The sequence below is a fragment of the Siphateles boraxobius genome, unplaced genomic scaffold (genome assembly GCF_051911475.1).
Source record: "Siphateles boraxobius isolate OS27281-9 unplaced genomic scaffold, OSU_SipBor_1 77, whole genome shotgun sequence".
In the NCBI taxonomy this organism is placed as follows: domain Eukaryota; kingdom Metazoa; phylum Chordata; class Actinopteri; order Cypriniformes; family Leuciscidae; genus Siphateles; species Siphateles boraxobius.
In genome coordinates, this window is record NW_027509205.1 from 16,670,825 (window position 1) to 16,682,342 (window position 11,518).

An 11,518-nucleotide genomic window follows, 5' to 3' on the forward strand; every position below is an offset into this window, starting at 1 on the left:
GGAGTTAACCCACATACTAAATGGCAAATCATTGCCTTTTGCAAACTTGAATCCAGCACAGTGTTATTTTAGTATAATTGAGATACTATTACGGTTTTATTAATATTTAAATTTTATTTTTTAGATTTCTGTTTTCCTTTTAAGTTTTAGTAATTTTGTTGTGGGTTTTTTTGGTCATTTTTATTAGTTTTATTTTTTTGCGGGGGGTGGGTGGTCACAAAGTTAATGGGAATAATAATTTTGCACCTTTTAATCAGCTTCAGATGCGCTTCACACTGATCACAAAGTGCCCTCTGCTGGCCGTTTCAACCACAACAGAAGAACTGACTATCGCCAGTCAACATTTTTTGCTCTGACAATTCACTAAAGCCTAACAATATATTTCGTTTTTTTTCCCATGAAAATGCTGCAATAATGATCTGCAGTGAACTGCCCTTAAAGAGAGATGTGTTAAAAGACAGAAGCAAGAAATGTCCTCTGTTTTCTGATGCATTTACACTTTTCTTAAAGTCCTATGACATAACATTTAACTAACAAACAAAAATTTACTATTTCAAAAATGCATAACCTACGTTCCTACCGTTATGGTAACTGCTGAAGAGACATTTTGCAAAAATAGCACATAAAACGTCAATTGTAATTTCGTTTTTAAGGCAAAACTAATCAAGCAATCAATATTTGTAGCCACAACAGCAGGCTACTTTGTTGGAAACTATTGTTACTTTGTAAGCATTATCATATTTTCAAGAAGTACTTACTGAATGTCTGTTATATTATTTGAATACACCGAGCTGTTGACAGTGAAAACAATCTATCTATATTATACTGGCATACAAAGCTGGTCCTGGTCATTTTTCCATTCCTCAAACTGAGGCAAATATACAAAATAGGCGTTTTATTTTTATTTATTTTTTAAATAAGCTTGACAGCGCCCTCTAGTGGCTGTCATGGTGGATGATCTAATCCACATTTATAACATTATACCATTATTCTTCCCATGCAGCAAAGAATACATTTTTTCTCGTGTTCTCAGAAATATTTTTCTTTTAACTGAAACAAAACCTGATCACAGATATACTATACAATGGAACAAAATGGGGGCGAAAGATCATTAAAAACTTCAGTTGTATAGCCTATTTAATGAGAATAAAATTACCTTCATTATTTTTTATTTGTAAAATAGGCACTCATGGTTAATTTAATTTTAACTTTTAGAAATATGAATTCTTATACATTTAATAAATGGATTTTATACAGGCCTAATTGTATTACATGACAAGTCAATGACTATTTTACTAACATTATAGATTTAAATAAATACTTGAGTTATTGTGAATAAATGTTGAATAGATGCCAGAATTACTAACATCAAATGAAAATAGGGCCACATTACATCCACTGTGGCTATTTACAGGAGTGAACATGCCCTTAAGTACCCAATCTGTCTTCATTCACAAGCTCATAACTCTGTATAGAGCGCCGTTTGGCCTCTGTCCCACCGGTGCCAACTCTGATATAGTAACAGACGTTTGTCAGAGCTCCAATCACACTGCCAGAAAATAAAAAAATCTTACTAGTATTTCACATAACATTTTAACAGTTTGTTGAAACCACTCTTCTACAAGTCTAATCTGATTGTGAACACTAGACATTATCTTGAATGCAAGTCCTGTTAAGAAGGCCAGAGGGCAGCAGACACACCAGGAACCAAGAAGGTTTTGGAGATTTCAGGTGGGGTTGAGAAAACAAACAGTGGCCCTATAGTTTTAGACACTTAATGCACATAAACATTTATGAAAGTTATGGAAAACTGTAAAATTACAAACTAAGTAGAACTTATTTTAAAGAAAGAAAGAAAGAAAGAAAGAATATAAAATGTAGCATTATTAATGTTCGTTTTGGTCATAAATTTAAAGAATCATGACTGATCACGATTAAAGGGTTAGTTCAACTTCACCCAAAAATGAAAATGCTGCCATCATTTACTCACCCTCACCTGCCATTCCAAACCCGTAAAACTTTCGTACACAAATAAAAGATCTTTTTAATTAAATCTGAGAGCTTTCTGTCCCTCCATTGACAGCTACGCAACTGCCACTTTGCCACTCAGACAGTTAATAAAGAGATCATAAAACTAACTAATCTAGTGAATAGAAGCGTTTTAGTCTTTATAGGCTTTTATTCACATTTAGCCTAAACATTGATCAGCGAACATGGAAAGAAGCTCAACCGAACCTGTTTGACACGCAAGAATGAACCTCATTGGTTCTTGCGAAGCTCAAACGTGCTGCGTACCACGAGATTGCAAAGCTCAAACATTCTGAGTAACACGAGAATGAACCTCATTGGTTCTTGCGAAGCTCAAACGTGCTTCGTAACACAAGATTGCGAAGCTCAAACGTTCTGAGTAATACGAGAATGAACCTCATTGGTACTAGCAAAGCTCAAACATGCTGTGTAATATGAGAATGAACCTCATTGGTTCAACCTTTAAAGTATAGCTATAGGCTACTGACAGTCATGTTTTTGTAAAAGGAAAAAGAAATCAGACGAAAAGGCATATTTTCCTTTAAATTATTTGCCTTGAGTAACATTACAATTTGTGACAATAAAGCTGATTGTTAAAATAACTCGTCCTTAAATTATCACCCTTGCTGTTGTTCTTACCAGGTAGAAGTCGGTCTTTGTAGGCCTACATGTTAATATAACGTTATAGCCTAAGTTAACAAAATCATAGGCTACATTAGAAAAAGGATCATCGCATTAGGGGGGGAATTTGTCAAACAAAAAGTTCGCAAACTTCTTGGACCCCCGTACAAACCAACAATTGCAAAACTGCTCAAGTAAATTCGTTCCCACCATACAGCACGTTTGAGAAATGTTTAAAATGATACTCACTCACATAAAGCCATGGAGACTCAAAAAACGCCATTTTGAATCACATGATCGGGTGACAACTAGCGTAAGCGTGGGGCTTTAGATTCGTTTCAGTGACTCGACTTTTTGAATCTGATCGCTAAAAAGAATCTTTTTTTTCGTTTACTGATTTTTTCAGTGGCTCAATATTTAGCCTATGTTACACGTACAGGCAAATAAAATAAATAGTTTACACCCGCATTGGGTGGCGACAAGCGAGATCTTTTTTGTGTTCTGAGTGAGTCATTGAGTAATATACTCAAGCGAGTCGTTATAAAACAGATTCGATGGAAACGAGTCTTAATGGCATTTGTTAAAATGTGCGTGCATACAACATTTTTTCAGGGTGCGTTTATTTTTAAAAGTTTATAAAGACAGCTTAAAGTGGTGGCAATTGTGATAAGTAGGGTTTATGTATTGTAAAAATGTATTTAAAACTCTTGTGTAAATACTATTTAAAACGCCTGTGCCAACTTGCCCCACCCTGACGTCTGTGACCCTGGACCACAAAACCAGTCACATGGGTCAGTTTTATAAAATTTATATTTATACATCATTTGAAAGCTGATTAATTAAGCTTTACATTGATGTGGGATTTGTAGGACAATATTGGCCCGAAATACGACTATTTAAAAATATCTGGAATCTGAGGGTGCAAAAAAATCAAAACATTAAGGAAAACGCCTTTAAAGTTGTCCATTTATGTTCGCAACTGTGCTACATTCACTCACAAAAATAAATGGTTTATATAATTACGGTAGGATATTTATAAAATATTTTCATGGAACATGATCTTAATAACCAAATGATTTTTGGCATGAAAGAAAAATCGATAATTTTGACCCATACAATGTATTGTTGGCTATTCCTACAAATGTGTGCTACTTGTGATCCAGGTTTTGTGATCCAGGGTCACATTTGTGAAAACACTAGCCTTGACGCAGTTTAAACTTTTGTATGAAATAGTGTGCAAAACTATTTTGCAAAATCCTTAAACTTTCAGTTTATTTCCAGGTTTAGGTTGTGTTTTTTTACTCTCAAAGACAAAATTGTATATAGGCCTATACCTTGTCCTGCACACAAGGACTCAAACTCCTTACCTGGATTTATGATGAGGAACCCAAAACAGCAGGAGGCTTCAGAAGCAGTAGTTTAGTGGGCGTCAGAGGCTCCAGCAGGGCAGTAAGTGAACCCAGCAGTGCCACTGTTGTTTCTCCGCTCTCCACTGGCCAGCACAGGAAAGACAAGCTTCTGGTGACCTGGATGTTGCCAAGGTAACACATCTGCCATGCATTTTCACCTAGTTTGGCATTCCATTTAAAAGCATCTTTTGGAGTTCATTTTGAGTTGTTTATGATGAGGCTCAATGTTTGTGCAGACAACATTTTTATTGTAAATACAATTTCAATATAAAAAGATCTAATTTAGTCAAACCCACAGAGCATATAAATGAGTACGAGTATGAGCATAATTGAATATAGCTCTTTCTCACACACATACTATGGCTCTTTAACAAAGACATTTTCCTTTCCGTGAGAAGCTAAACGTCAATGTTACAGACAGAATCCTCATCAGAGGAACAGATTCCATTCTGCTTATGTTTCTTTCTCCATGTGTTTGTTAAACATTTGGACCCTGTTACCTCTCCATATGATGAGAAGGCTAAAGGAAACCAGGTGCGGACAAGCTGAACTCGAGAGGTCAGGAGTGGAAACATGCAACACAACTTTTTACACACTGTTTTTACTCACAGCCGTCTATGGATTGCTAATCAAATGCAGCATGTTGAACTGGTCCATAACACTTCGAAGAACCAGCAATGCTCCCAACAAACAAATAGAAACCTTTGTGGAAGATAAATCCTTTGTGGAAAAGCTCTAGCTGTCAAGACAGACAGGACGGGAGTAAGAGTGTGATTTGAGCAAGAGCCAGGCAGAGATGTCATCTGGTGGAGAGACCATTTCTTCAATCCTCTCGTAATTCCTGGATTTCTGCAAGGCCGTTCTGGTTGTATTGCAGAACAAATGGGAAAGACAGGTCTGATGAAGGTTTTTCTATTTATAAAACAATTCAGGATGTTTTTATACTGTACAAACATAATGCCCCTTTTATCTCCTAATTTATTTGTAGAAATATGAGATATAAAAAATACTTACAGTATTTTTAAAATTATATATATATATATATTTATATATATATATATAAAGTTTTGCCACATCTGCCTTTTCATGCACGTGAACTTTAATGACCTCCGGTTCTTAATCCGTAGAGTTTAATATGGAGTTGGCCCACCCTTTGCAGCTATAACAGCTCCAACTCTTCTGGGAAGGCTTTTCACAAGGTTTAGGAGTGTGTTTATGGGGATTTTTGACCATTCTTCTAGAATCGCATTTGTGAGGTCAGGCACTGATGTTAGACGAGAAGGCCTGTCTCACAGTCTCCGCTCTAATTCTTCCCAAAGGTGTTCTATGGGGTTGAGGTCAGGATTCTGTGCAGGTCAGTCAAGATCCTCCACACCAAACTTGCTCATGTCTTTATGGACCTTGCTTTGTGCACTGGTGCGCAGTCATACTGGAACAGGAACATCCCCAAACTGTTCCCACAAAGTTGGGAGTATGAAATTGTCCAAAATGTCTTGGTATGCTGAAGCATTAACAGTTAATTTAACTGGAACTAAGGGGCCAAGCCCAACCCCTGAAAAACAACCCCACACCATAATCCCCCCTCCACCAAACTTTACACTTTACACTCAGGCAAGTACTGTTCTCCTAGAAACCGCCAAACCCAGATTCATCCTTTGGAAGTACTGACGCTCTCTACGCACTGTTCTTGAGCTAATCTGAAGGCTTTTGGAGGTCTGTAGCTGTTGACTCTGCAGAAAGTTGGGGACTTCTGCGCACTGACCCCGCTCTGTGATTTTACATGGCCTAACACTTCATGGCTGAGTTGCTTTTGTTCCCAATTGCTTCCACTTTGTTATAATACCAATAACAGTTGACCGTGGAATATTTAGTAGTGAGGAAATTTCACAAATGGACTTATTGCACAAGTGGCAACCTATCACCGTACCATGCTTGAATTCGCTGAGCTCCTGAGAGCGACCCATTCTTTCACAAATGTTTGTAGAAGCAGTCTGGAGGCCTAGGTGTTTCACTTTACACAACTGTGGCCATGGAAGTGATTGGAACACATGAATTCAATGATTTGGAGGGGTGTCCCAATACTTTCGGCAATGTAGTGTGTGTGTGTGTGTGTGTGTGTGTGCGTGCGTGCGTGCGTGCGTGCGTGTGTGTGTGTGTGTGTGTGTGTGTGTGTGTGTGTGTGTGTGTGTGTGTGTGTTTGTGCGTGTGTGTGTGTGTGTGTGTGTGTGTGTGGCGCGCGCGCGCATATACACATACCAATCATCAACAAATGTTTGCAGACACATACCAATCATCAACAAATGTTTGCATCCTCCTGTTTCTTAATATAGTTATTGAGCATAAAAAAATGGGTATAATTTTTTTATGTTTTTGAAAGCAGTCTTTTATTCTCACCAAGGCTGCATTTATTTGATCAAAATACATTAAAACAGTAATGTTGTGAAATAATATTATAATTAAAATACGTGTTTTCTAATTGAATATATCTTAGGATATCATTTATTCTTGTGATACAAAGCTGAATTTACAGCATCATTACTCCAGTCTTTAGTGTCACATGATCCTCCATTCTAATATGCTGATTTGCTACTCAAGAAACATTACTTATAATTTTTAAAGTTGAAAACAGCTTAGTAGTTTTGTGGAATCCGTGACCCATTTGTTTCAGGATTCTTTGATGAATAGAAAGTTCAAAAGAACAGCATTTATTTGAAACAGAAATCTTATATTAAAACACTATAAATATCTTGACCATCACTTTTGATCAATCTAATGCGCCTTTGCTAAATAAAAAAAAGTATTCATTCCTTTTTAAAAAAATGCCACTGACCTCAATTTTGAAATACCATTAAATCTAAATTAAATTAGGATAATTTACTTTTTTACATTTTTTAACTCTAACTTCCTCCATCAGATTTATTCGTTAAACCAGATCATGTTGTTTATGAAATTATTTTGAGTTTGAGAGTGCATGAATGCCTGTACTGCATTAACGCCAGGGGATTTCACAGAGATTCAATAGAGGAATCCCTGTTTCAAAGGTCATTCCTTTCAGTCATTCTCTGACACTTTACGATTGAGATGCATGTGATGAGCCGGCTTTTCCATCAGACAGATGTGCCCGCCGCAGCCCCAGCTGGGTCGTCTTGCACATGTCTGGGTCGTGCTCGCTGTTAGATCACAGGGCCCTCTGTTTTCCAACGCCACCAGATAACACAGGGTCCTCCGGGGATGCAGTAACTCTAGAGGCTCCATTGTGCCATGTCAAGCCGCCTGTGCTGCAGTCTGTGCAGAACAGCGCGCTGTCAGTTAAACTGAGTGGCCGCGGGCCAGCGTCTGAACGTGTCTGTCCTGAATGTGAGTGGATTAGCACTCTCCACACATCCAGCTCAGCCAGGAAACACAAGAAGACTTTTAAAGCAAAATAGGCGCCGATAAGTCGCCATCATAAATTAGAGGACACATGCTGACCAAAACCAACCCAAGTAATGCAACGTGGTCTTCCTAGCCCAGGGGCATGATGGGATGTTAGAGAGGCCAGCAGGTGGGCACTTTTGGCTGACCTTTCATTCTGTAAAGTTGTCTCTCAAGTGAAGAATGTGGCTGTCACCAAAAATGAATATACACTACATTTTGTAGTTCGTAAAAAGTTTTTTGTTTGTTTTTTTGCTTGTGAAAGAAGTGTCTTATGCTCTCCAATGCTGCATTTATTTGACCAAAAATAGAAAATAAAATGAGTAATATTCTGAAATATTATTACAGTTTATTCCTGTGATGCAAAGCAGAATTTTCAGCATCATTACTCCAGTCTTCAGTGTGACATGATCCTTCAGAAATCATTCTAATATGCTGGATTGCTGCTCAATTTGTAATAATGGTTCATTTTTTATTATTAATATTATTAATGTTGAAAAGGGTTTGGGCTGCCTAATATTTTTGTGGAAACCGTGGCACATTTTTTTAGGATTCTTTGATGAATAGAAAGTTCAATGAACAGAAATTATTAGAAATATAAATCTTTTCTAACATTATACATTTCTGTAGCAACACATGTTTTCAGCATTGATCATAATAATAAATGTTTCTTGAGTATCAAATCATCATATTAGAATGATTTATGAAGGATCATGTGACACTGAAGACTGGAGTAATGATGCTGAAAATTCAGCTTTTATCTGAAGGATAAAATATATTTTATTATATATATATATATATTTTATATATTTTTATTTATATATTTTATATATTATTTTTATTTATAATATTTCACATTATTTTGATCAAATAAAAACAGCTTAGACACTTCTTTCAAAAAAAATAACACAAAAACAAACTTTTGACCTCTATAGTATATAAAAAAAATTTTTTTTAAATCAAAATGTTAATGAATTTTGATAGTAGCTTGTATAGTTATACTGATCTACATGCTCAGAATTGATTCAGATAGCAGTGTGCCAACTCAAAGGTGTTTAATTGCTTCCCTCCAACCCAATGAATACACACAAGTGTGTAATTTCAGAGCAGAACTGAGACGGTTACTGAGATTAACTGTGCCGTTAGTTCCAAGTGCACTGAGATCCGTTTAGGCTTATAAGCATTAAATAACAGTCATCAGAAAAAAACAGGGCAATACTACTAAACGAAAAGCAATTGAAACCAACATATCGAAGTGAATTTGGCCTACTATGATGAGGCTATATCAGCAGAGTGGTCAATTTTTATGCCAGAGGAGGTCAGCCGCAACACATTTGCAGATGGACATTACATAAATCATATAAATAAATATATAAATGTGGATGTGTAATTGCAGGGCTGGTTTAATTCTGGTGTAAGAATAATTCCATAAAGTTTAAATGCTTGAAATAAACATTTTCAGCTAATAACGGCATTGACATTATCTCTTTTATTCTTTCTCTCTCATCTTTAACGTCCCCAGTGAAAATGAATTTACAGTCTAATTACAGAACATGGCAAGCGTAGAAGGGACACAAATCAGCCATCATTAACAAATGACAGAAAACTGCCATTTCGTAATTGAAGTATAGATCTGAATCAATATTTAGAAGTCCCAGCAGGTTACAGAGCGACGCAGGAACGAGTACTGGATCTTCTTTGTTAATTACAGAACATAATCTCAAAGAAAATTAAACTGCAGGACTGTAAACATGATTTCATTGTATATATATAGCTTAGTTGATATAATGCAATTTAGAAAATATCAAATATTGGTCGCAATCAGAACATAGCCAAATGTACCACAAATCTTAATGAAAGTATTCAAATGAATATTTATGATTTAGATGCCCAGATTTTTATAATTAGAATGTCCTTAAGGGATGTAATATTTCAATACCGAAACTCGCCGTGCAGTTCGCTGTAAATAATACATACAAAGTAATGTAATGATGTGCTCAAAGCTAATTTAAAAAAGCCCATGAATCAGTTCATAGAGCAATACACACTGACATTTACTCTGTGCTCATTCAGCTCCCTGCCTCCAAAAGCTAGAGCACCAGAATCGGGCGTTCATAGAGAGCTTTGCTCTAATAGGCTTTCTCGCCACGCTGTATCTTTTTCTTCCTACCGGATAGCAAACCTCACACTGTCTATGTCGTCCCCTGCCCCACCCTATCTCAGCTTTTACCTCCAGCCTGTTAAAAATGATATCAGCTCGTGGAGGGCGAGCATTAGCATTTGCATTTTATTGGAGGCATGGAGATTTAGAGCAGTGGATACATCAGCTCTGAGCAGACAGAATTAGTTAACAATGCATTATCTGCCTTTTATGGCGGCCATAATTCTCTCACTCCCCCGGCTCGGGGAAGAGATGGGGGTGGAGGAGGACTGCTCGCTCCAGGGTGGGGGCTGCTGGGGAGTGGCAGGGCTTTGTTTCTCCAAGCTTTGCTGCGCTTTAAACGCAACTGTGGCCCAAAGAGCATTGCTGCGCCATCACGATGCACGGCTCGGACAACAACCCAATAGAGGGGCGATAAGTGTCTCGAAAGGTCACGGCTAATGGCGTGACCTTGTGTTCTTAATGACGCCGCACATAATGCTGCACTACAAGTCAGCAGAATCATGGTGTAATGGTGCTTTTGTGTGCGTTTATGTTTTTTAGGTTTGGAAAGGGATTCGAAAAGGGTCTCATATCGTACTTCTGAGGCCTACAGGACTCTGCTCGCCGGTCCAAACGAAAGCGACGGCGCTCGAGTGCACTTTGTGTGTGCGTTTAGGCGATTTGGATGGTGGTGCAGTGTGGATCGAACACACTGCTGCAGTCTTCTCCTCCCGAACTCCAGCCCTCGACCACAGCTGTTCAGTGGTCCCCTTGACAGCCATCTATTTGAGCTTATGTGCAGCGAAAACCCATCGGACCACATGCATCCCAGAAATCTTGCACACTGACTCTATTCGCTGCTTGCAGACTTTTTTTGCTTCAGCAAACATATTCAAAGCGTGCACTCTTTCCTTATGGGTAAAAACGTCGCTCAGGCAAGCCTTAACGACCTGCACGTTGTTCAGCATTGTGGGTTTCACCATGGGGATTATGATTTTAATGTTTAAATATAAACATCATTTACTCACCCTCATGTTGTTCCAAAGTCATGACTTACTTTCTACAAAAATAGCTTATATCACAAAAGAATGTCATTCAGGTTTGATTACACTCTTAAATATATAATGGTTGGTTCCAATAAGAACCTTTAAAATCTATGGAACCTTTCCATTTTGCAAAAGGTTCTTTAAATTTTTTATTTTACTTCTTCACAGTTCTTTTAAGAACTGTTCACTGAAAGGGAACCTAAAATGGTTCACTGCGAAAACTCCCTTTTGGAGCCTTTATTTTAAAGAGAGTATAGAATTTTCTTTTAAGGCCCGTTCACAGGCTACTATAACGATGACGTTCAAAAAAACATTTTAACAAAAAAACAAATTTAAAAGAATAGCAGATTGAGTCCACATCACAACTATAGCCTATGATACGATTTAATGATACGATAATGATAGACCTACATCACAAATATATAATGATGAACGATATCGTTGGAATCACTTTCAGAATGATTTTTCCCCCAGCTGATGAACGATAAAAACATTGACAGCCAATCAGAATCCATTCTGCTGTAGCCTAAAGAGCTCGAGCATTTAAAGCAGCTGACCGCAAAACTGCAGCACGCGCTTGTAATAAACATTACTTTATCGTGCGTTGGTGTGGACGATAATATAGATGTTGTAGTTAACTTTTTTTAAGTGTATTTTGTGTCAATGTGACTATATATTCTATACTTCTCCTTTCCTGATCTAACATTCCTTGAGTCCTGGTGGAGCAGTGCGAGTGTGACAGGCTCAGCTCTCCAGCGTTCCATAAAACATAAATGCAACCTCTCAGTTATCTGATGTGACTTCTGCTCCCCGGGGCTGAACATTTACTAGTGACCTCTGCATTCCTTTTCAGAGCT